The 24,760-nt window shown below is 34.0% G+C and overlaps 1 protein-coding gene across 3 annotated transcripts in view; it reads right to left on the reverse strand.

The window, feature by feature from the left end:
* LOC116426591 (adenosine receptor A1) overlaps positions 1-24,482 on the reverse strand; it is a 65,569-nt gene extending 41,087 nt beyond the window's left edge. For all 3 annotated transcript variants that reach the window (XR_004234944.2, XM_076369795.1, XM_031975734.2), the window contains exon 1: positions 24,332-24,482. The gene's annotated coding sequence lies outside the window, so the exon portion shown is untranslated. The remainder of the gene's footprint in view (positions 1-24,331) is intronic.
* Positions 24,483-24,760: the final 278 nt, after the last annotated feature.

The following is a 24,760-nucleotide window of genomic DNA, read 5'->3' on the forward strand; positions in this document are numbered from 1 at the left end:
AATAAACGTGTTAACCTCTGGCCCTACGATTCCTTTCTCAACTGTGATCGATCTAACTACTTTGTTATTAATAATTCATTGGAAACCAGAGAAAATTCCAGCCTTATTCCATGTCAACATATGTTCCATGGTATAATCATTGATAACACAGGAATAATATGTAATTTGCATTCAAACAAATTCAATAATACTTGTTTGTCAAATTCTATTCGAAATCTTCACCACTAGTTTAACAGGATATTGTAGGACAAAGGGTTAACCTATATACATCGAAAACTCCTCAAAACAGAAAATATTACATTTCAGGCATTTCCAAAGAACAAGTATTTCGAAAAATAGCTACGTTTACAAGTCAAAATGGGAGGTCCGGTACGAAAAGGTAAAAATTCTCGTCACAACGACCGTGTTAACCTATATACATCAAAAACTCCTCAAAATAGAAAATATTACATTTCAGGCATTTCCAAAGAACAAGTATTTCGAAAAATAATTGCGTTTACAGGTGAAAATGGAACACCCTGTGCGAAACGATGAAAATTCTCATAGAAGTGAATGCGTTAATCGTGTTCGGTCTTACTGAATTACAATCACGCGTCGCGTATGGACGCGATACGCGTACTTCCTCGCAGTAGCACTGCCTCGCTCCCTTTATTGTCGAACGGCCGCGGAGTGCTGTCTTTATACTACCAGATTCAATTTACGCGGTTTCCCATCGATGCAGAAACATACCCTTCGCGTAAATGTTGTCCGGCAAACGTGTACCGTGCGACCGTATTGGATCCGGAGCGTCTAACAGGTAGTCCGGCACCACCACACCCTGACTCGGCTGACGGTCGGCGGGTGGGCGGGCGTAGCACGTGAACGGAAGCTGTATCGATTGGAAGGTTCGCTGGGCAACCACCGGCGGCTTCTCCGCGTCAGCCGCTTTCCGAAGCCGGCAAATTTTACGCCACGTGCTCCATCAACCGTGCTCGAGGCCCCGGCTAAGCTGGGCATGCGATGACTTTAAGGAGAAGAGCTAATAAGAATCGAGAGGCAAAGCCAAGATGGTCAATGATAGGAAGCAGCGTGTCAGCGGAAAGAAGATATATTGACTGGACCGATGCAAAGTGGCTGGAAATCGTAAAAACCAGAACTAAGTTTATGTTTTAGGAAATGAAACTTCACCAGTTGATTCAAAATGTGATTTTAAGTAAAAATTGTTATGTAAACATAGCCTCAGAATTTAATAATTAAAGAGTGATTATTTACGAAAGATAAAATTCTTATTGATTTTGATATGTTAGGCCGTCCTGGGCGAATTTTGTATTATTAGGGGCTTAAATATGGTAAATATGTAGTGAGCATATGGATTATTATCAATCCTCAACCTAAAAGACTAGAGTGCCTTTCTTCGTCTGCCCTCTGACCTTTACCGAATTTTCATACATGAAGTCAAATACATCAAATATATAGTTTATGCAGATATCTTCAGTAGAGTCTAACAAACGCTGTCACATGAAATTCATCGTGACCCCGCATGACCCAGGTATGTATAAACGTACTTAATATGAAGAAACGGGATAAAATCAAGGTTCACAAAAGGGTAGTTTTGAAAGGGTTGTAATAGGTTTATGTACTTAAAATTACACATGAGCATAGATAAGAGGATGCTCTTTAACGCTATATGGTTAGATTTGAGGTAACTCTGTCTGTAATGAAAATATAGTAAAGCAAAGTATGTTACGTATAAAATAGAACGCTAATGAACGATAAAAGCTGAGATTTCATTAATAGGATTGACTTTGAAACCTGTGTCGATTAGATATTTTCTACTTCTCTCAGTCTACTAGAAGCGCTTCAAGTATCGGACTCTTTTTCTAAATATCGTGTAACACTTTGGAAAAATACATTTCCAATACTACTTTAAATAATGGTTACTCTACAAGTTGAACATAATACGATCTTAAATAGAGAATAAGATTTTTGCAAGTGTAATATTTTTATCTTAACAATCAAAAGAAAGTATAAGATTCTCATTTTTCAGAAAATACTGCTTCAAATACTTCTTAGTGATAAAAATAGACTAAGAAAGGAGATATCATTCAAATCCAGAAAGCCATAATATTGACCAAGTAAATCGATGTTTCTTGTTTAGTAATGGCTGCTTTGATGTAGACGGAACTCCATCATGGTGAACAAAGGGCTTGTTAATGAATAACTAATAATATTACACTATGTTTAATTTTGAAAATTATTTATATCATTTATGTCAATAAGGACATTGAGTGTAGATTAATATTTCCAGAAGTAATCTTTGATCGTTACAAACAGCAGAAATTAAGGTAAATAAAATATTTCACGTAAAAGGCTCATTATTCTAAATATTTTGAAAATAATATACTATTTTAAACATTTTCTCAACAAATAGAATATTCTGCTTTCAAAATTACACTTATGATTTGAAATAAAAAAACATTATTTACTATTTACTATTTACACACTATCCATTGTTTAGTACATAACATTTAGTACATATATAGTATTCATTATTGGTCTACCCGACTCTAATATGAGTCGAAAAAAACGAACTAATTGAATTTGTACGTTCTCGCATATTTTGTGAAATCAGCGAAAACTGGAGATCATTGTAGATTATCTTACGGCAGTTACGATTTGCTGAGTACGTTAGCAAACGCGTCAGGAACACCACGATTTCATGTTAACGTGGTGATGCTTAAATGTGATATTTGAACATCTAAGTAGCGGAGCGGAGAATATCGAGAGACGTATAAAAGAACGTGTAAATATTGGGAAACCGAATATCTTCGTGCGGTTTTCATATCATTTTGCTGTCGTTTCAATCCCCTTAATCGTTCAAATACTTAACATTATTTTTGATAACGTTTTCTTAATGCGAAATATTCCTTTTACATTTTTCTTTCTTCAAAATTTCTTTCTTTCATGAAGATAACTGTCGCAATGTTGATTTTATACTATCCAGAAATGTTTCTCCTCAAAATGATTTTATACAGACCAAAGTAAATAATAATTGATATTTCCCTAGAGAACACAAGGAAATACTACATTCTTTTATTTATCTACACAGAATATGTACTACATTATTTCTATTATAAACATACGACATAAAGAAAATTTAGATTCTCCATAGAAAACATTTCTTTTATTTTTCCGGCCTCTTTTCAATCGCGAATGACAATTTCTAACATTTCTTTGTATGTCAGTCGAGAGGTTAAGAGAGGAATTAATTTTTAATTAAATCGCATTCCTTTAAATCATTTTCCGAAATTTCTGTTCTGCGTAAAGATCCACTGTTTAGTGATGACTTATCGGCTCCCCTCTATCTTCACGTGGATACATGATATCCAGTAATTGATGCGCACGATCTAACTGATTCCCGACCGTTAACCCATTTGCATTATTAACGCATATAAACGCTTGATTTACTTCGTCATTATCACCGAAACGTGTGTACATGTATTCTGAGACCCCGTTCGGATTGTTACTGGACCGCACGATGGGCCAGCGTTGGGGTTATTGGTTATTCGTGCTACTTGAGACGATGTTAAGTATTCGACGAAAGTTCAAGATTGTTATTAAAAATAACGAGGACACAATTAAACAGACGGAACAAAGACGTATTATTATCACTTCAAGAATACCATAGAATGACTACCAGTTGCTCCAAATAAATTTGGTTAATTTCAAAAAGAAAATTCAATTATGAATGTTGGATAAGCATAAAATAATATCGAAAAACAGGAAATTCAGACATATTTTATTGTTGTAATTGTGTCTGGTGCATCTGTGCTTGACAGTGAGATTGCTGATTGTAGTGATAAGGGTTAAGAATTATTAAGATGTATTAATGAGAGGTATTATTAAGAAGATAAGTTCTGACAATAGTGATGTCGACAGTGATTAAAGTGCTAGTGATGGAATAGTTTTAAAATGATAAGAAAAAAGTAATGCATTGAAAGTGTCCACATTTTTGGATAATTTCATACTCGTTAAAAATTCTTCCAAACTGAATCATAAAAACATTTTATACGGATATCTTAGAAATTAAAAGAACCTGGCATTTTTCTGTATAACACGAATAAGTTGATTGAAATGCCGATTTCTGAAACATATTTAAAAATTCTTGAAATCGGAGAAGGTGTAATTAATATACAAGTTACTGATGACATTAAAATCTCGTAAAAATTACGTTCAAAAAGAATTTTTTCGACGCTATCAATATCTCGTTTAAAATAGTGTAACTTGTCTTGAGAGGTTTTCCACAAAATAAAAAATAAGAACGATATGTAAGAGTTTCGATTAAAGTGAGATACTCTGTATATTAGTGATAGTGTTTATATTGCTATGGTAAGGATGATTCAAGTTTCAATCATATTAACGTGGAGAAATTGGAAGTTTGCACTCACGAGCTTGATGTATTTGGTGCAATGACCAACACTACAAAGTTATTTGGCCACATTTCTAAACCTTAGAAATAAATCGTCTAATAATAAATAATAAATAATAAAGTGATAATACCATTGAAAACTGTTACTGATTTGTTAACCCCTTGCATTCGATTGATTTTCAATGATGGGTGTAAATTTGTATTTATTTTTCGAAAAATGAATTAGAGTAATTTACAGCGGTAGAATTCACCGTTTTATATTCATTTTATTTATTATTATTATAATGAGATTTAATTTTCATAATCTTTTAAAGTGTGCTACTTTTTCAAACAATTTCTAACGTTCTATAACAAACTTATATTGTCATCTCCAAAATGTCATACAAGTGCAAAGGGTTAATATTTAAAACACGTGAAATTATAACGTCACAGATATGAGAATGAGAATTATATCAGGCAAACCCGCAGAAATGAAATAAAATGACTCCAGCTAATAGCAATGTGCCATCTACTGAATAAATAACTTGCTTTTTTTGTTTTTAGTAACATGGTTGCATGAGAACACGAACTAAACGATTGTCTTCTCATCTTGCCCTGTGACCTCATCTTGTCCAACCTTTCTCTGTATCTTAAAACAGTAATCTCCGAGAATACATATGATCATATGGCCTTTTAAAAGCTTTTAAAAACTTTGCAACTAATGAATCGTCCAATGGTACGACGCGTTGGGAAATATTAGACCCACTGATATGCTTAAAATAAGAATATCTACACAGACAGGTCGATAACGAAGCACAGACTTCATCATACTTAATATAATAGATTGCAGAAAACTAAGTTCAGAATCAAATTCTACGAATTATATACACTGGACCACGAAAGTATTCAACACATTTACGTGTCGTGGCATGTTTCTACATATATATTTAATCATGGATCATAATAATAACAATGTTTGCAAAAATAATATTAAAGTACAATTGCTCATTGAGGTTAAGTTTATTTTAGTCTCATAAATTAGCCGCGTACCACCGGTGGTACACCGGCGTGAAAGTGTTAAAATATGAAAGAATTCACTAACCTAATAAGTTCATTTTATCTAAGATATATATTGCTCAATTTCAATGAAACGTCAATTAGACAAATTTTATAAACGTTATTTGGCTAATGATTAAGTCGATTTCGATTGACGCAATTACACGAGTATACTTAATCATTCATTTTTCAATCTCCGATTTTCGAGATCTAAATGAATGAACATCATCGTTTCTAAGCACAATAGAACAAACTGCATAATAAACGTCCGTAAAGCTAGTGTTGAAAGCAAAGATTTCCAGAAACTTCAAAAAGTGGTGTTAACCACTTCGTTCAGTAATTATAGTGACAATGTAAAGAAAGGAAAAAGGGAAGAAAAAAAACGCGAATCCGCGCATTCGTTTTACCCACAGACCGTTCGATAAAAACGATAAAATGCAAATTTGCGTAAATGCCCGCTGTCCGACAATCAGATCGGAATTCCGATGAATCGGCTGTGCGACGAGTAGCACAAATGTATTAAACGGTCCCGGCCATCGGGACGCTTGAACCTCGAAGAAATTAGGTTCGATTTACACTGACAGTTTAGTCGGGGCACGATCGTGCGGCGCGGATGAAGGTATTCAACGCGTTCGAACGTGATTGGCACGCAAACGTTGATTCGCGTTCGGTTTGTTTGAGCGGGGTTTAATAATATTCCGAGCCGTGATTGGACCCGCTATGCAGATTAAGTCTTAATCGCGTTGCGACGTTTCGACGTTTGAATATCGACGCCCACCCCCGCGAACTGTAGTAGACCGACGCTGAACGCTGTGCGGTGCGACGGCGATCCCGAGTGTAGTGACCTAACAGGATTACACGATAATTTAGAAAAATTGGAAGTTTTTGCGCCGATTCGTCCTTGTACATCAGCTTCCTGAGATAAACGTTGTTTACTCTCTCCCATTTTTTGTCGTTTGCCCCCGAGTCCAAGCCGACAGAAGGAGTGGCTGGGCGTGTGAATCGCTTTTAGGTAAATACGAATTACGGTGTACAAGGTGACCCACGCAACTGGGCCAACCTATTATCGTAGAAAAGATACGAAACATTTTTTAGGGAAAATCGAACGCCGTGGGATGGGACAAAGATGAGATGAAGTATTTTATAAGGTACGAGTTTCTAGGATAAATTAATTGGTTATAGGACGTCGTATTGTATGATGGCTATTGATGCGTGTGTCATTTTCTGACAGTTGTAATTAATATATAACCCATTGTAGTACTCCTCGCAGGTACTGACAAAGTTCGGCGTTATACTCGAAGTGTGCCTGTCAAGCACACCAACAATATACTGCACTGCAGATGCAACTGTTTGAATTTACAGTTGAAATTTAGGTGCATGTGATTTCATGTTTGATTTCAGTATTTGGTTGTTGATTTGACTGATTAAGTAAAAAAATCTACTATTCACTATAGCGAAAAGTTCGAGTGTGAAAGGTTAATATTAATTATCATTAGTAAGATTTATGTATTTGATTAGATAGATCGTTTTAATGTAGAAATTAAAAATTGTTGGCAATATTAGAGCATAGTGTGCAATCGATCTGTAGGTACATATTTCTGTACGAATTAAGAAACATGTTACTACATATGTTACTAACATGTCATGTTTTTAGTTACCAAAGATTAGAATTCGAGGCCTGAGAGCTAATTTATTACCATACAAAAATAGCTAAAGAAAAATAGAAAATAACTAAATATGAAATACCATTTTGTTTTTTGGATATAATTTTTTAGGAAACCAGTTAGAATAAATAAAAGAATTTTATAGGTATTCTATTATTCCTATTGAATGGCGACTGACAGTCATCTCTCGAGTGCAAAGGATTAAAGAATGACTAAATAGAATATGGATCCATAGGATATTTTACCACCATCATATGTACGACTTAAAACCGTGTACATCCTATTTAGTCCATGTAAACCCTGTTTAGTAATTTTTCTTTACTTTTAATAATAGCGGATATAATTCAAGTGCTCGAGTTAAAATTAACACTCCGTATAGTATTCAATACAACAGGTGAAAGGAGGAATGGAGAGGGTGACTTTTCGTAAAGGGAATGTCAGTGCTAGCGGTCACCCAGTTAAACACCCTTGCTCTAAAGCTACCCACAAACCTTTAGAAATTGAACTCAATTGTTTCGTTGCGGGTAGAGTAACACTTTCCCAATAGTTTTGGACACTCGATAACCAAATACAGCGGTCAAAGTGACTATTGATACATTTGGTGTTTTACCGTTGACTACGGGCTAAGGTCGCACCACCATTGTGAATAGCGGGAAGGAAACATCGATGTGCTTTTCCACTACCAGTATTTACATATTTCCCACTAAACACTTAGCGACATTCGGAATTTCTCATCAAGTTCGAAACAATCGATGTTTGCTTCAGAAAGTGAGTGAACGATCAAGCATATGTGAGTAAATGGTTAAAATACGATACTGAATGAAAATAATCATAAATGTTCTTACATCACTTAGTTTTGTGTGCTCGGATTACATAAATAATAAGCAAACGATAATTCGATTTTATGGCATCGAATTAACGAAACAAAATCAGAAATGTATATTGTATCCGTTGCTCTGGTTACAATGAATAAATTGTAATATTAAATATTTGATATTTTAAGTGAACTAACAAGATGTATCATATCTTTTTACCTCTGTTATATTGAATTCGTTGTCTCTATTAATTTCTTCATAATATATTTGATACTATTATTTTATCCAGGCTTCAGCCAAGAAGTTTATAAACATATGTTTATTTTTCTAATTGTGTTTTAAAACATTCTTTTCCAAATAATTCAATATACATATAGGTATATTCTATTATATTTAAGTCGAAATTCTCAACATTTTAACTGTAATTTCAGATTTGAAAGTTGAATATTCTTTCTTGTTGGGTTTTTAATAAATTATATTTTCATCGCCCATGTAAAATGCAATTTAAATGAACCGCAAGTGATGTAAAATACAATTGTAACGTAATAGCAAAACCGTTTCCCCAACAACAAACAAAATACAGTACATTAAATACGTCGATATGTATCGATTCATACACACTTTCCTAACTCTTCTGTATGTACTTTCCATTATCTCTCTCATGCTCATGTGAGTATTGTAATTCTATAAAATGCTAGAATTCTTAGTCGAATAAGTCAGAAAAGAAACCAGTGCTGCAAGATGAAGCTAAACACGAACAGCGAGGCAATCCGTCTTTCCTGATTAACAGGATAATTCTGTAATACAAATGGTGCAGTTAGCGGTAGATACTAGTCTGTAAAAACGGCCACCCGCGATGGGTAACTTGATTTTCCATCTAAGTTGCAACATCTCTGAAACACTGTAACAAGGAATGTCCGACAGCAGGAAAAAGAAAGCATCAGAGAGAGATCATGATAGAATCAAGAGATAATTCTGTATAAGAATATAAGAAGGAAAATAGAAATTAGAAATAAATACATCATACAGATCAAGTGTGAATGTAAATAAAAGATCCAAATGTGAAAAATAACCAACACTTGATGCGAACTACAAGTGCGCCTTGTTTATCTCTGCTACGTTGTTTGAGTTTCTGTTGAATCAATCACATTTTCATTTTCTTAGCATCAGTTTATTCGTTTAATTTTTTTCGATGTTGTCGCGTTGTACCTAATTAGCATTCATTGGGGCACTGTTAACCGAGGTATTACACTAATTAGATTTTAAATAATTATGATTAACCTGAAATATCCAGTCTCTTCGCTTCAGAAGTTAACCTCTTGCCCTACAATATCGTGTGAAACTGGTGTCAAAATCTTAAAATAATTCCCTACCGATTTAATAATTTTCGAGAGATTATTGATTGAATCAATAAATTTCAAGGGTACTTCTATTAATTAAATAAATCTTAAAATAATTCCCCACTGCTTCAATAATTTTTGAGAGATTATTGATGGAATTAATAAATTTTAAGGGTATTTCTATTAATGAAATAGATCTTAATATAAATATCCTTACTGATTAGTACTTCAAATGTATACGTAAACCGAGTATCGCAGCTCGGTTACCTGTAGAACCGTTGATTGCACGACAGTGACCGAGCGATTAATCAATCGCGTACGCTAGCATGTGTGTGTGTATCGCGAGGTAGCACGTCGAGTGGGCGAAAGCTCTGGGAGGCGCGTTCACAATCAAGATTTGCATCTCAAGCAGGCTCGAAACGATTGTTAGGTAGTCATGGAGTACCGTGTAATGATGCTTCCCAATCGATTGGGAACGATAAGCCAATCTGCGACGACCTGTCCTTAGCAAGTAGCCCACTCTAACGACGTCGCCTCCATTTTCCGGTGCACGGGACATTAAGGAAGAACCGCTTGTGTCTTGCCACTCCAAATATTTTATCTCGTATTTGCTACTCGACATTAATTTCTATGAAAGATAACAGTCGGCATTGTAGCCTGGCGCTCGAAACACCTGCTTGCACATGCAACGATATCATGGAAAGACTACGATCTTGTACAAAGTTCTATTTCACCTGATCCTCGATTTACGCGGAACTTCTTTACGCGAGTCCCCTTTTTACACGGTAAATTATAACACTGCTTACACAGTAGTTTTTATGCGCGATCTGAATTCAGAAACGCCGAATAAAATGTACTTTTGTTTCCTGAAATGTCATTATTATTAACACTAAACGTATCGCGACCGATTTTGACCCTTTGCACTCGAAAGTTTTTCACTGGAAATACTTCAACATTTTCTCATAAGATAAAGACGATATTTTGTGAAACTAAGTCGAAGAGAAATCACACGTATATCGGGGAACAAAGCTATTTTATTTCAATATTTCTCAAATGGATGCATTATACCGAGTATAATATTAAATATCAAATTTTACAGTTTTGAGTGAGAGTCATCCCTCGAGTGCAAAGGACTAGATTTAAAATTCTGCTTTCTTCAGTTCGTTTAACTTTGTATTAATTCTTATATTGTCCAATATTCCAATTTTTGTCTTTCCTTTTGTTTCTGTTTCCACTAAGAAAGATTTATCGTTGATTTATAATCAACTGGTTACGGTGGGAATACTTATGTATAAAGTTGGTACGTTTAGTGTTATTTATTTCTTTTGTTTGACTGTGTGAAAGAAATATATACTTCTAAAACTTATACCAGCTTTTCCTCCCAATATTTTGTTTTCTGTGGTACCGACAGAGTTTCGTTCGTATACAATGAAACCCCATGGAACGGATTTTCGCGTAAATCGAGCGTCAGGCGTATTTCAAGTAATAACAATAGAAATAAAAAAGTAGGAATTGTTTTATGAAATTTATTGGAAGGAGAGACGTAGGTAATGTTTTTTTACACAGTTTCGATACAATCGTTTACTGAATTCAATAACGATTCGCGCTGGGTGCAAGCTGAGGTCTCGATCGAAGTAACGGCGTGCAACTTCGCTTTTTTATATCCTTTGATAATAAAAAGGAACGTAAAATTGAAGTATAAATATTGCTTAATATTCACTATAAAAACCTTGGTTCCTCAACAAATATTTGCGAGCATAACAAAAGTTAAATATAGCCAATTTTTTAGCCCTCCAGACCTTTTCTTTTAGACTTAACCCTTAGGTTACTGAACCTTTTTTGTTTCACTTTGCGACAAAATGAAGTTCAAATGATCAATTGTAAATTGTAACAAAACGCTGAAATAATAGAATAATCCGATAACGAAGCGATTCAAATGGCTTGTCTGATCAATAAAAATTGTTAATTACTCTCTGAAACCTATTATAAGGGTTAAACCCTTTGCATTTGATTGATTTTCAATGTTGCCGGGTGTAAACTTATATTTATTTTTGGGGAAATGAATTAAAGTAATCTACAGCGGTAGAATTCAACGTTTTATATTTATTTTATTTATTAATATTATAACAAGATTGGATTTGTATAATCTTTTAAAGTGTGCTACTTTTTCAAACAATTTTCAACGTTCCATAACAAAAGATTGTCATCTCCAGCTTGAAATACGAGTGTAAAGGGTTAATAGAGTTACAAATAGCTGCATGGAAACGACGATGCTAACTTATACTGAATGCTTCTTATTAAATTTGTTAGGTTCTATATAAATGCAAAAATACATTACAAACGGACACGAATATTTTTCTCGGCAGGCTAACGACGTTGATTCTCATTTCAGTGATGTACCAATGAACACTTAAGTCTTTCTGATTGTTATTTTTCTACATCTTCTAACCAAAACGGCGTTGCCTTTTCGACGATGCGAAAGTAAAGCATTTTCCTCGTTGTTGTTTAGGAAAATTCCGGTCCGACCCCCTGGGCGCAAGGGTGAGGCGCGTTTTAGTGCCTGCGTCGGCGGACCGATTATTGTCCGTCCGCTTTTTGTCACAGCCAAGTATCCCATGGTTTTGTGGACCATCGGTTACAGCGTTTATTGCAGGGAAGGTACTTACACTTCCTGCCATGTAATAAAGTAATCTTTCATACTTTAGCTTGTACAAGTAGGGAGAAATTTTGAACTATCCTCGACATCTGCAAGCCATCGTTGTTCCGACACCCATAGACGCTGAAACATGAGGCGGTACAGGTACAAGCGATGGGTTTGAGCATTTGTTACTTCTTGTTCAAGTGTAACGCGTATCGTGAAACTTTGGAAGAATCGAACCCATCACTTGTAGCGATGACTGCATTGTCGTAGGTTTCAACGTGTGTGGGGGCCTTAAGCCACGTGCTGCTACAGACCGTTACACGTTTTCTTCCTGCGTGTGATAGTAACCAACGTATTGACTATTTTACTAAATGCTTAGAACTCCCACAACGCTTAAACAGTTTTCTTAACCCTTGCTTTAACAAACACTTAGAAATCCCACAAAACTTAAACAGTTTTCTTAACCCCTTGCCCTATGATTTATTTTGATATAACTATTAGGTTGTGTAATATGAAATGTCGGATTTTTCTCACTCATAAATGTTTATACTCCTCTTATCGCTCTTTCTATGTTTTTCATGTAACCTCTTAAACAGGTTCATTGTCCATTATCGGAGTAACATTTTGCAAGCAAGGTTTTCATCATTACTATACAAATTTTTACTATACATTTTAATATCTTAACATTTAACATAATTATGTAATCAGATCTTACATGTTTGTTAAATAATTCGAACCAGACCAGGAATTTTGTGATTAAATAAAAAAGTAAAAGAAAACCATATGAAACACCTTCTGTAAATATTAAGGAGTCAATATAGTAAGCTTATTAATATGTTAACACATTATAAAGTAGACATTTTGTTACTAATCGCGTGTAGAAATCATTCTCCTCTGCTAAGTTAAATATTTTCAAATTTCTTATGATTCGTATGAAATTAAAAATCCTGTTAATTACTTACTTTCATGGAATACATTAAAAATAAATACATGGAAATTCGAAATGTTATTTACAAATGTTCATTTTCACTTTTTCGTGTCACAGTGTTACATAAAAATTATTTATAGCTTGGAAACGATTGAGATTTCGATATATGTTCGGTAAAGTTTTTTACTCAGCATAGTGTGTTTTATGTACTATATAAACATTAGAATGTGTTTTGTTGAACACCCTGTATATACAGATAACCAGTGACCTGTGAGTCACTTTCATTTCACTGCTTCGAATTTCACGAATTGATGACTTTCTGCTATGCCAGATATCTTACGCAACAACCTGTCGTATTCAACTAGCAAAAAATTGTCGTACTATGCATACAAATGTATTAGTATCCTATTTAAGAAAATGTAATTGACTTTGAAATCACCCGAACAATCTTATTTAAAAGGAAATTATTTACATTGCCTTATAAGGTAAACCATATAGGTTTTTATAATTTACGTGACATTGTGTAACAATGTGGAACACGCATATATTTAATAATCTGTGACATAATCAAGCGTATCCAATTAAAAGAAACCTGCGTAGATATAATGTTCTCGTTTACTCGTGTGTGTGTGTTATAAAATAAGAATAAGTAAATGCCATAACTAGCTTGCGGATGTTTATGCAAATAAACATTTTTAAGATTATAATTAGAAAAACGGAGTTATAATAAATGGTTTTCCCTAACGAACATTATGAAAAGCATTGCTTTTCTAATGTTTTATATATTCTTTCGAATTATGTGCATTAAACTTTTCGAAACTTGATTATACTTTTCTTTTACATTTAAAAATACCTGACTTTAAGAAACTTATTTAATAAAAAACGATATCTGTATTTCTAAAAAAATGAACATAATCAATTTTGAACCATAGGAATTATATAATATATTAAGTTTGATTCAACTAATACAAAAAATGGATTCTAATCAAATAATTTCAAGGTCATCCCGAGGCATAGTTTATCAAGTTGTCGCATTCGTCTTCACATCAGCTACAAGAACATGAACTCAAAAATATCCAGTGTAATATAAAAGGCCAAGGTGATCTTGATGTTTTAAAAATAGAATAAGTTTTTTGTAGACCTTTCGTATAGCAATTTATAGCGTATATAAAGTTGATTTCTATTCGAAACATGTTGTCATCAAATTGTAGAAACTTCCGACGAGTTGCAATGTGATTAAGACCCCCACATCAACGGTAAAAAGGAATTGATGTCACGGAGAATGAACTGATAATAATACTAATAATAGCATTACACCGCAACACAAATCCGTGTCTTCGTTCCGCAAACGATGGCTGAGCCCAAGACACGAATATCGGTCACCCGTCCTCAAGGTATTGACCCTTTGCACTCTTTTGTTCGAGTGTGACTCGACATCAATTTTATTCACAGGTACTCTCACGTAGAGCCACACTCAACACCTTTAACATTAGAACTAGCTAACAATCAAACTGGCCGCTTTATACTTTCTTAGACAGGATGTACTAAAAATCGCGGTACAATGGTGGATGTAGTTCAAATAAAATAGTTTCTAATTTTCAATAACAGAGTTATCAACCCCTTGCCCTATGATCTATTTCCCAACTGTACTTGACAAGAGAACTTTATCGTCAATAATTTGTTAGAAATACACAAGAATATAAAATATTAAAAACTGATAATAGACAAGTAATATTTAATTTATGTTAAAAATAAACGAATAACATTTAGATTTGTCGAGTTTGATTGAAAATTTTCAGATTGAGTCTCAGAATTTCTGAGACATTCTTATAAGGTAAGGGGTTAATGCAAAATACAAATGCCAAATAAATTGTCGGAGTAAAAAAAGATTAACATCGTAAAAGTAATTACACTATTATTCAAAACACCTCCCTGTTAAATCAGGCTAAATCACTCGAAATCTTGAGTAAATATTCCTTGATTCAACTGTAGTTCAGCATTTTTTTTAATTTATTTGAAAAATCTTAAACTTATCGATATATGATATGATTACGACAAAATTGCGGATTTTATACATTTGCAAAAAATTTGAAAGCTCAAAAATATACTTTTTACAATATTCGTGAAGAAGAATAATTATATTCTTACAAATTTGGAATTATATAGAGATCTACAGTCTAATTATGATAAATATCAGAAAATTTTATAAAATATACAACGCTTGAAAGGAAATCGAATATCCAGTCTGTCTCGGTGCACAACCCCGTATGGTTAAAATCCGAGTTTTACATTTAGAGGGTTTCCCTTGTGAGTGCTGTGTAGCTAGGTGTTTGTTCTTCTACGATAGCGAAGTTGGAGCAGCTGAACACCTTTTTTGGGCCGAATTATCGCGTCGAAGCACGCAAACATATAACGACAACGCAAAAGAGAATGCCTTAGTGTACTGTTACAATGGCGATCAGGTATACCGTGAGAAGGTATCGTCACTAGACGCTCGCAATGACTACAAATGAGTCAGCGGTTTCCTCGAGACGAGTTTCATTAAACGCCGCTGCATTCAGTGAATTAAATGTGAAAATACATCACTGAAATCGAGCGGCAGTGGAAACATTTGAAAAGTAAACGGCTTTGCCAGACCAGCCCGATGTTTGTAGGATGACTCGTTTGTTCAGCTCACTGGCAATGAGAAGTGATGTATTAACCCTTTGCACTCGATTTATTTTCGAATTATAAGTGAAGTATATCTTTATTCATGATATACGAGCCACTCATTGGACAAACCGATTAACTCCGCAGAACAAGACGTAGAGAAAAGTGATGCAATAGTTATACATTGATCGTTAAAATTAATGAAATTCATTTTAAATATAAAAAGTTAAGAGCCAGTAAAAGGCTTTAATGATGAAATGTTACAAAATTCACTAAGTGAAGTTAATCGATTTGGCCAATGAGCGGTTCATATGAATTCTTTTTCATGGTTTATATGTGTAGAAATCACTCCTAAAATTTCCTACTTATCTTGGAACAGCCTGTACACGTTGAGATATTTAACACTGAAACTACCGAGCAATTACAGTGACCTATTTTCAATTTTTTATAAAACTTAGAACCATACGTTCCTTGAGGTTCGAAAGATGTTCTAGTTTTGTATCTGTACGAACACACGAATTTAATTGAAAATTTTTCACAAAAACGCCTTCGTAATTTAATACTTGCAAAATAAACATTCTGAAGTGGGTCAATTTGACCCGTCCGGTAGTTTTAGTGTTAACTCATTGCACTCGATTGATTTTCAATGTAGTTGGGTGGAAACTTGTATCTATTTTTAGAGGAATGAATTAAAGTAATTCACAGCGGTAGAATTCAACGTCTTATATCTACTTTATTTATTGACATTATATCAAGATTTATAATCTTTTAAAGTGTGCTATTTTATCAAACCATTTCCAACGTTTTATAACAAAACATTGTCATCTCTAGCATAATATACAAAAAGAGTTAACCCTAGCAAAGTTATAGTTGTATATATATATATATATATATATATATATATATATATATATATATACTGGGTCCTTCCATAAATTTCACTTTTTCTTAAACACTTTCACAACGCTTATTTACAGACAGCGATGTTTACGATATCTCCTGAAAAATTACAACGAAAGCCGCACGCCAGCGTAACAGCTATTCGGAGTGCAACGGGTTAATCCTCGAAACCTGCTAACTTATTTTATGATGGTTTCACGTTAAAAACTCGAAGTTGCACGCTCCGACACCACATATTCAGGTCTCATTGAAAGTGGAACTTTCCAACAATAAATTACACTATGTCTCGAGTTCAGCAAACACAGAATAATAGGATAGTTTTTTAACAACGACCGTCCACTGTAACGTTCAAGAACCCTCGCCAAACGTACCCACGCTGCACACCCTTTAATCTTTAACAACCTAGTATGCTTTTATACCATAGTGTCCGACAAACACATCTAGATCGTCATATTGTATTCCGAAGATTCCGTAGAATGAGGAAGTTAAAATAAAAACGTACAATTGTTTTTTTAGAAAAAAATCCGTAAGATAATTTGAGAAATGAAACGAAAGGGGTAAATTAGACAACATGATTTCGCATTAAAATGAATACTTTTGATTTTGCCTCAGTTTGAAGATATGTCTGTTGAACACTAAAGGACTATTTACATTCGTACGAAATTCGGGATTGAGGATTTCATATTTCTTTCGCATTACATCTACAACGCTAGAAAAAATGTCACTTAAACATTATGAATAAGAATTGTTTTTTGTTTTTAACCTTATGAGCGCTACAGGCGCATATATATGTTTTTCGATGTTTTTAACCTCACGCGTGTCGCGGTGACAACTATAAGTGTATGTGATGAATATACGCGTAGCTTAGCATTATTTAATTTCGTGAAACTGAGAAATTACAATTACAATTTAATTATAACTTCCTTCATTGTATGAATTAACATATTGTTAACCGGTCACGAGTTAACTCGTGTTCTCACTTGCATTAGCCATTTCAATGTTTGAAACGCAGAGCAATATAGAATATTGCAAAAGCAAAATAGTCAAAGTTATATAAAACATTTGTCCAAAGGTTCATTTCAATTCATTCTGTATAAATAAAGTATATATTGAGGTTTACTTAGATCGTTTGACTTTCATAATTAATCGCGGAATAGTAACTGGCGACATGGGATAATTTCCGTGTGAAATTTCCGGTCAACAATGTGTTGATTGCATAAATTAACATAATTCATCGATTTTCGGGTGAGCAAAAATATATTTCGTCCACACAAAACATTTCGGTTGGGAGTATTCAATATCAAAGGGTTGAACGGCCACCAAACGTTTCGCTCTGAACCATTTTGAAATTAGTCCAAGATCCGTCCATTGTTCGGGATGAACCTTGTTCGCGTGAATGCACCCGAAACATGAGCGAGGATAATGTATTCAAGAATGCGAGCCACGATAAATAAATGGTGACGAGAACCGATGCGAAGGAACAGGATGAAGAAGGCCCCCTTATTCGTCGTTTTCTACTAAAAAAGTTAAGTGAAATTGAGAGATTCAAGTATACGCTTACATACCTCGCGCAGATCATGTGTCTATAGTCCTTTATGTTACGTCTCGACGTTTGAATACAGGCTGCCGTGAAATAGTGTAAAAAAGATGCGCCCGCAAGGCACAAACGAGATCAGAAATTCTATACTTGAACACGCACCGTACACGTATGAAATCTTATCAGTGTAAAATTACTTGACACCTATCAAGAAAAAGATGCCGTCAGCTGAACGTATTTCACTTCCCGTTCAAATATTCTCCCTTAATTTTCCGGTTAACACTTCGCCCATTTTCATAGTTTACTGACGGAGACGGATCGGTGCACACGAATAACTTGTAACTGGGGCTTGAACAGAGTTATGATATCGGTTTCGGTTCTTGAAATAGTTATGAAACAATAAAGTCGTAACTGTTATTCAGCATATCAGTTGTGAGTTATATCGGTTTCGGTTCCGGTTCTTCAGGATCGATATTATGTTATATCAGTTCTATAACTATTATTTGGCTAATTTAAATGTAAAACCGAAACGTAACAGTTACATAACGGATGTAATATCAATTCCAATGAACCAGAACCAAAACCGACATAATAACAGTTATTTCACTTGAAGTCCAGGCCTTCGACCCTTTGCCTTGTAACAACGCGTTAGACTCGTGGTGAAGATTTTAAAAAGAATTTAACTAGGATGAATATTACTTGATCCTTCTGAATTCGAATGAAATATTATTCTTCTGTTGTAAATGATTATACTTTAGAGTAAACATTAACGTAGAATGTGTTTAGATTTTTTCTTGGAGATCTAATTTAGTACTACGATTTCTTTCACAACTGTGATAAATTAATAATATATTAGGAACAGAAAAGAATTTAAAACTTATTGCCTTTTCCTGCAACTCAACTCTATTATTTTATAGGTAAAGCATTATTAAAAATTGATCGACCATTATGGGTTAAAATAATAATTTGGAGTGTGCGTACAGCGAGAAATGGCTCCAATTACAGTAAACGAAAATTTAGGAGTATGCGTAGGTTGGGAAACAGAGTTCGGCCTCGGGCAGCATCGGTCGAGCTCGATCGAGTTCGGTCGGAGAAGAATTTTCGGGTCTCGATCTGATTCTCCTTCGATTCAGGCAGGTTTGGCCGGATACGAATTTTCGGTTCGGATAACATCGATGAAGCGTTCAAGTTAAATTCGATCATACTCGTTGAAAGCATTCCTGTTGCGAAACTTTAGTATGTTCTGCATTTGACGAGTACATATACTATACACGGAGAGCTCAGAAGCGAATCAATGTAAGGCATATTTTCATCTTACACACTTAAAAATTGTTTCTGTTATTCAAGTTTTGAATAGTAGCGCAATTCTGTCGCTACTTTCGTACCTAAAGTCGTATTTACCCCTTTGAGTCCCAAGAAACGATATATTATTAGTAATAAAGGAAGTCTAACATGTTTTAGTATTGTGTAAAAATGTTATTGTATTAAAATTTAATTCTACTCTAGATCAAAATTGAGCGAAATATAAATTTTCCTTTATAACCATGCATCTTTATTTAAAATTCTCTGGCACTTCTCGAATACGTATGAAAATTTCCTCTGGTACTTGAAAGATTGAGATCTTCGAAGAATCACTAAATAATTATAGATAGATAAAGACGCTTAAAGGTTGACGATTTTCTATTAACTCTTCGCGAACGAGACTGCCTTAACACTAAAACTACCGAGCAGTTACAGTGACTTTTTGAAATTCCTTTATACAAACTTCAAGAGTACATCTATCGAGGCTTTAGTCGATTTATGATTCAATTTCCGTATTGCTAAACCAATTTCTTTAATAATTTCTCAGATAAACATCTGTTATCTTTTTAATAATTGCAAAAGGGAGAACTTAAAAATAGTTCACTTTGACCCGTCTGGTAGTTTTAGTGTTAAACTTCTAACATTTCTTTTCATAAAAAACTGAATTATGTATCGAAATTTTAAATACTAGAAGAAAAAAGCCACATATCAATCTCTCATTCTCTGAATAATTAAATTATTCATTAGCAGGTTTCCATTTTGCATATCGAAGCTTGAAGTCGCCATTACATTCGATCGCAAACGGTTAACATTTAATGTATATTGTCAGCACTTTATATACGCTTATCCGTAACGTAGCGACCCAAATAAACGGTTGTAAATGAAAGGTAAACAAGTCAGACAATACATTTTTTACGGTGAAAAGAAAAATGAAAAAAAAGATAAAAATTGAAAAACTGTTTAATTGGATCATAAAAGAATTATATAAAGTTAAATGAACGAGAGAGAAAAAGCAGAATTTTAAATTAAAATTCAAAATTTGTATGGCATAGCACAGTTAGTGTTAAATATGGAACAAGCTTTTTGAATATAAATAATTAATGTTTTTCATTACAGTAAAATAAATATTCAAATATGAAAAATATAAGCAAACTAATTAAAAGCATGTGCCGTATATACTACTTTATACCCAGCAGAACAATTGTTATTTTTGGTAATGAAATAACATTACATGCGCGTAATAACACACTACCATTTAAGACATAATATACACTCGTTGCATATGCATGATCCGGAATCGATGATGTAACTATATGGTAGGAAAGATGTACCTATACATACAATATATTCAAATGTATTCAGATTTTCCGTTGCACCCAATAACAGTACATCCAATATACAAAGAAAATTCATTAACGCCTCTGCGTTCGTTATGCTTGCAGGTTCATGAAAACTGTTTGCTTTCGTATTCTACAGAAGTGTGTGCAGTAACTCAGGGTGAAAGGTATGTAAATCATATTACGCTATGAAATAGTAGTTCGATGAACTTATGAGATAAGGATTGTCGTCAGAAATTGAATTATGTAATAATGTCTAACGTAACACTCACTTAATACATGAATTAAATGTTAAATATATTTAATACGTAAAATGAATATAACCTCGAAGGGCTATATTATATAATTTTTATATCAAGCCATAATTAGAAAAATAATTGTCTTCCCTTAAATTCGCTTTTTGGAGAAACAGTACAAGATATCTGCATTGTAATTGATTCCAAATCTATCAATTTTTCAATACTCTCTATAACCGATAGTAACAATGTCACTTTACCGAAATTGTTCAACCTGAACCGAGGAAAATATTCCCATCCGAAGCAAGAACAGTTCGCGATGCGAATAAAATGAAGGCAAATTCATGATTGATAAATATTGCCAAATTGCGTCCCCTCCAACGCCTTTTAACCTATTTAATGTCACCGGTTATTCCGTAATTAACACCAGGTTTGCGAGTATTCATTGTGCAGTTTATTCTATTGTTCCTAGAAAAGTTGATATTCGTTTATTTAGAATTCGAAAATTATAGATTTAAAAATGGATAATTAGAATACATATTCAAACCCGTCGAAACATTTACTAAATAATGTTTATAAAATTCCATGTGCGTCAAATTGACGCGTTCCATAAACCTAGCGTTAAATACGAAAGTGAAACAATCTAAATAAAACTTCAATATACTTTATTTATCTTATACATAATGAATTGAAATGAAACTTTGGACGTACCTGTTATATAACGTTGAATATTTTTTTTTGCAATATCTTATATTGTCCTATGTTTTGAAAATTGAAAACACGAGTTAACTCGTGACCGGTCAGCAATGTGTTAACAGGCAAAGAAAATGAAAGATATTTCACGTTATTAATTAATTCCCGTGCACCTTGGACTCGTGCTTAACCGTGTTTAATCGTACAACGCGCGTTCCATTGTATGAATATAAACGCGGTACACAGGACACAATTAAATTTCACAATTTCCCTAGAGTATACAACGCGTACGGAATACGGAGGAACTTCTCCCATCAATGCATACTCCGACTAATGGGATTGGCGACGCGCTAGAAAACTCCGCAAAAAGATCAGTGCAGATGAATTATAATAATTGAAAGGTTTGCAGCAAGAACGAGGCAACCACACTTTTTCGTATTCTATTTCAGTGAAACAAGTGTGAACTTCCACTTGTTATAATAAGAAATCATTTCCAAGCAATATGTCAGTCGTTCAGAAGTCAATGCGATTGAGTCCAGAAGAGAAAAATTGAGGAAATTCATGTTTTAGCTTCTGAAATGATTATACAACGTATTCAGAAGTTATAAAAAGAAGGGCTTTCTAACTTAGAACGAAGGAACGAGTAGATCCTTGAATAACTAAGAAGAATATTATTTATTCCATTCAAATTTACAAAGATCAGGAAATATAAAAAAATTCACTTAACCGCACTGGCTTCTGAGTGACTCATTTTTGCAACAGATTTCATTCTGCGTTCATACGCATACTTTATGCCATAAAAGGACAGTCTGCAGAAGTCTTATAAGTGATCAGCCTGCAAGAATTCGCTACCGTTAAGCGTTGTAAAGTATAAAGAAAATGTGAAAGTGGTCTTGTAATACACCTCAACCAGAAGACTTCATGTCATACGATATTATAAGCTTATGTTTTATTATATCAATAAAATATTAATTTTAAATGTAGGATTCGTTGTAGTAATGATTACAATTACAAGTATTTTTCTTTTCAATCTTTTCAGTGAATATTTACCATTTTTTATTTTAATTTTCTTTATTTTAGTTTTTTTAAATTGTGTTTACTGCAATAATAAGAAAAGTACAGGTTTCATATTCATTGCGAAAGTTTATTAACATCAGTATTGGTTGAGCATAAATTTATAATACGTTTGAAACAATGCTAAAATTAGCTTGTATTGGTTTACACTTTGTTAATTTAATTCGTCTCTAATTACGCTTACGCGAGTTTTTACACTTGGAAAATCACCCGGTTAACAGGTTAAGATTTCTACAGACTAATAACGAGGAATCACGGTTTCTGCATACTGAATTACGATCTCTTTGTACTATAGAAATATTTTACTGGAAATACTTAACATTGTCTAATGAGATACAGACAATATTTTCTGAAAGTAACTTGACGAGAAATAACGATAAATCGAAGAACAACGCTATTTTATTTTAATACTTCACATATTGATGCGTTATACAAAGTTTAATAGTAAACGTCAAACTTTGCAATGTTGCTATATTAAATCAATTAGCGACTAAGAGACGCCTCTGGAGTGCAAACGGTTAACTATCAAGGCTACAATTATCTTCTCTCCTCCCCAAGATTCTAGAATTTTGCTTAAAATAACGGTTTTGGAGAAATCAATCTTATGTAACCAAGCACAGCGGTTACGTTACGATTAAACCGCGAAGTTATTCCCGGAACTTTGTTATTTACAGCTCAGCATCGAATTTGGAATCTCCTAAAATAAAGTGCATTACGATGAACATAGAGTGTTATAAATATTCCATAAAAAATCCACGATTCCTTTCGAAACTTGTTAAACCTAATTTCCTTCGACAATAAAAACTACGATAATTTTGATAACGCGTTATATCGGCATATCAAACAAACTTGTTATTGAAGATACTATAAATAACTCTACGAACGCCGTTCATATATTATTACTAAATATATTACTATTTTATCATTACTAATAAAAAGTTCAATGTGAAGCGTTTATTTCTGTTTCATTCCACTTTCTGTGAATTAGTGTAATTGGCATAATCTATATCCACATAAACATTTGTAGTCGAATAATGAATAATAATTCTCCAATGTTTAATTGGGTGATAAGCTATACAAACTCTTTTTCTACTCTTCTCTTCTGTTCAATCTGCCTTTGTATTCTTTGTACTATATCACATAATCGCTTTTTTACACTCTGGTACAATTTGCACGTTGCCCTGCATCCCCACCCCATAAAGAATTTGTCTCTCCAATACCAATAAAAACATGGACTTTTACAACAAACGTCAGTTTTATGAAAATCTATATTACCAACGTACTTTTTGTTTCACATGGTTCCATTTCACATGGATGTGCAGATATAAACACAGTTCAATACAGTGGTACCAACAGTTTTTCATGAATATCTCGAAAACTAAAGCCGAACAATAGTGACGTACATGTTTAGGCAAACATTGCTTAAAATCTCACCCTTGACAATGCAAGCTAAAGGATCACCTAAGCTACCTCCCCTAAAGTGAATGTTTACCAGTCGTTCGAGGAATGAATTACAGTAACTCGCAGCGGTAGAATTCAATGTTCTATATTTATTTTATTTATTAATATTATATTGAGATTTAATTTTTATAATCTTTTAAAGTGTATTACTTTCTCAAATCACTCCTAATATTCTATAATTTATATCATCATCTCCAGCATGATGCAGGGTTAACACGTTGGCATTACCTACTACCCACCGTCCACGTTTCGACCTCCGCCCTATCCCGAATAAATAATGACAATACTTAAGAAGGATAAGCAGCACTCACCACGAGATTGCCATCCGAAAACGGACTCTCCTTAGGGCCGATAATGCTTGAACGAACGCTCAGTGTCCATGGATTCGTTCAGTTTTCCTGGCGGCTCGCGAAATTCACAGGAATCCGTGAGTGTCAGCTTTCCCCGTTGGGATGTTTTTATTGCGTGAGATCCGCGCCACCAGTTCACTGACGCAACACACTCACATCGATATTGAAGATCAATTCCGCGAGATCGAATAGATTGACATCTTCGCCGTGCGTTCTCACTACCCCGTGTGCAGAATGTGCGCTATACTCGAATCGTAAATGATAATTCAAATATCATTAACGCTAAAACTACCAGACGGGTCAAAACGACCAATTCCTGATTTCTTCTTTTTGCAATTATTGAAAAGATAACAGATGTTTCTCTGAGCAAGAGAAACTGAATTGTAAATC

Source organism: Nomia melanderi, chromosome 8 (assembly GCF_051020985.1).
Source record: "Nomia melanderi isolate GNS246 chromosome 8, iyNomMela1, whole genome shotgun sequence".
NCBI classification, from domain to species: Eukaryota; Metazoa; Arthropoda; class Insecta; order Hymenoptera; family Halictidae; genus Nomia; species Nomia melanderi.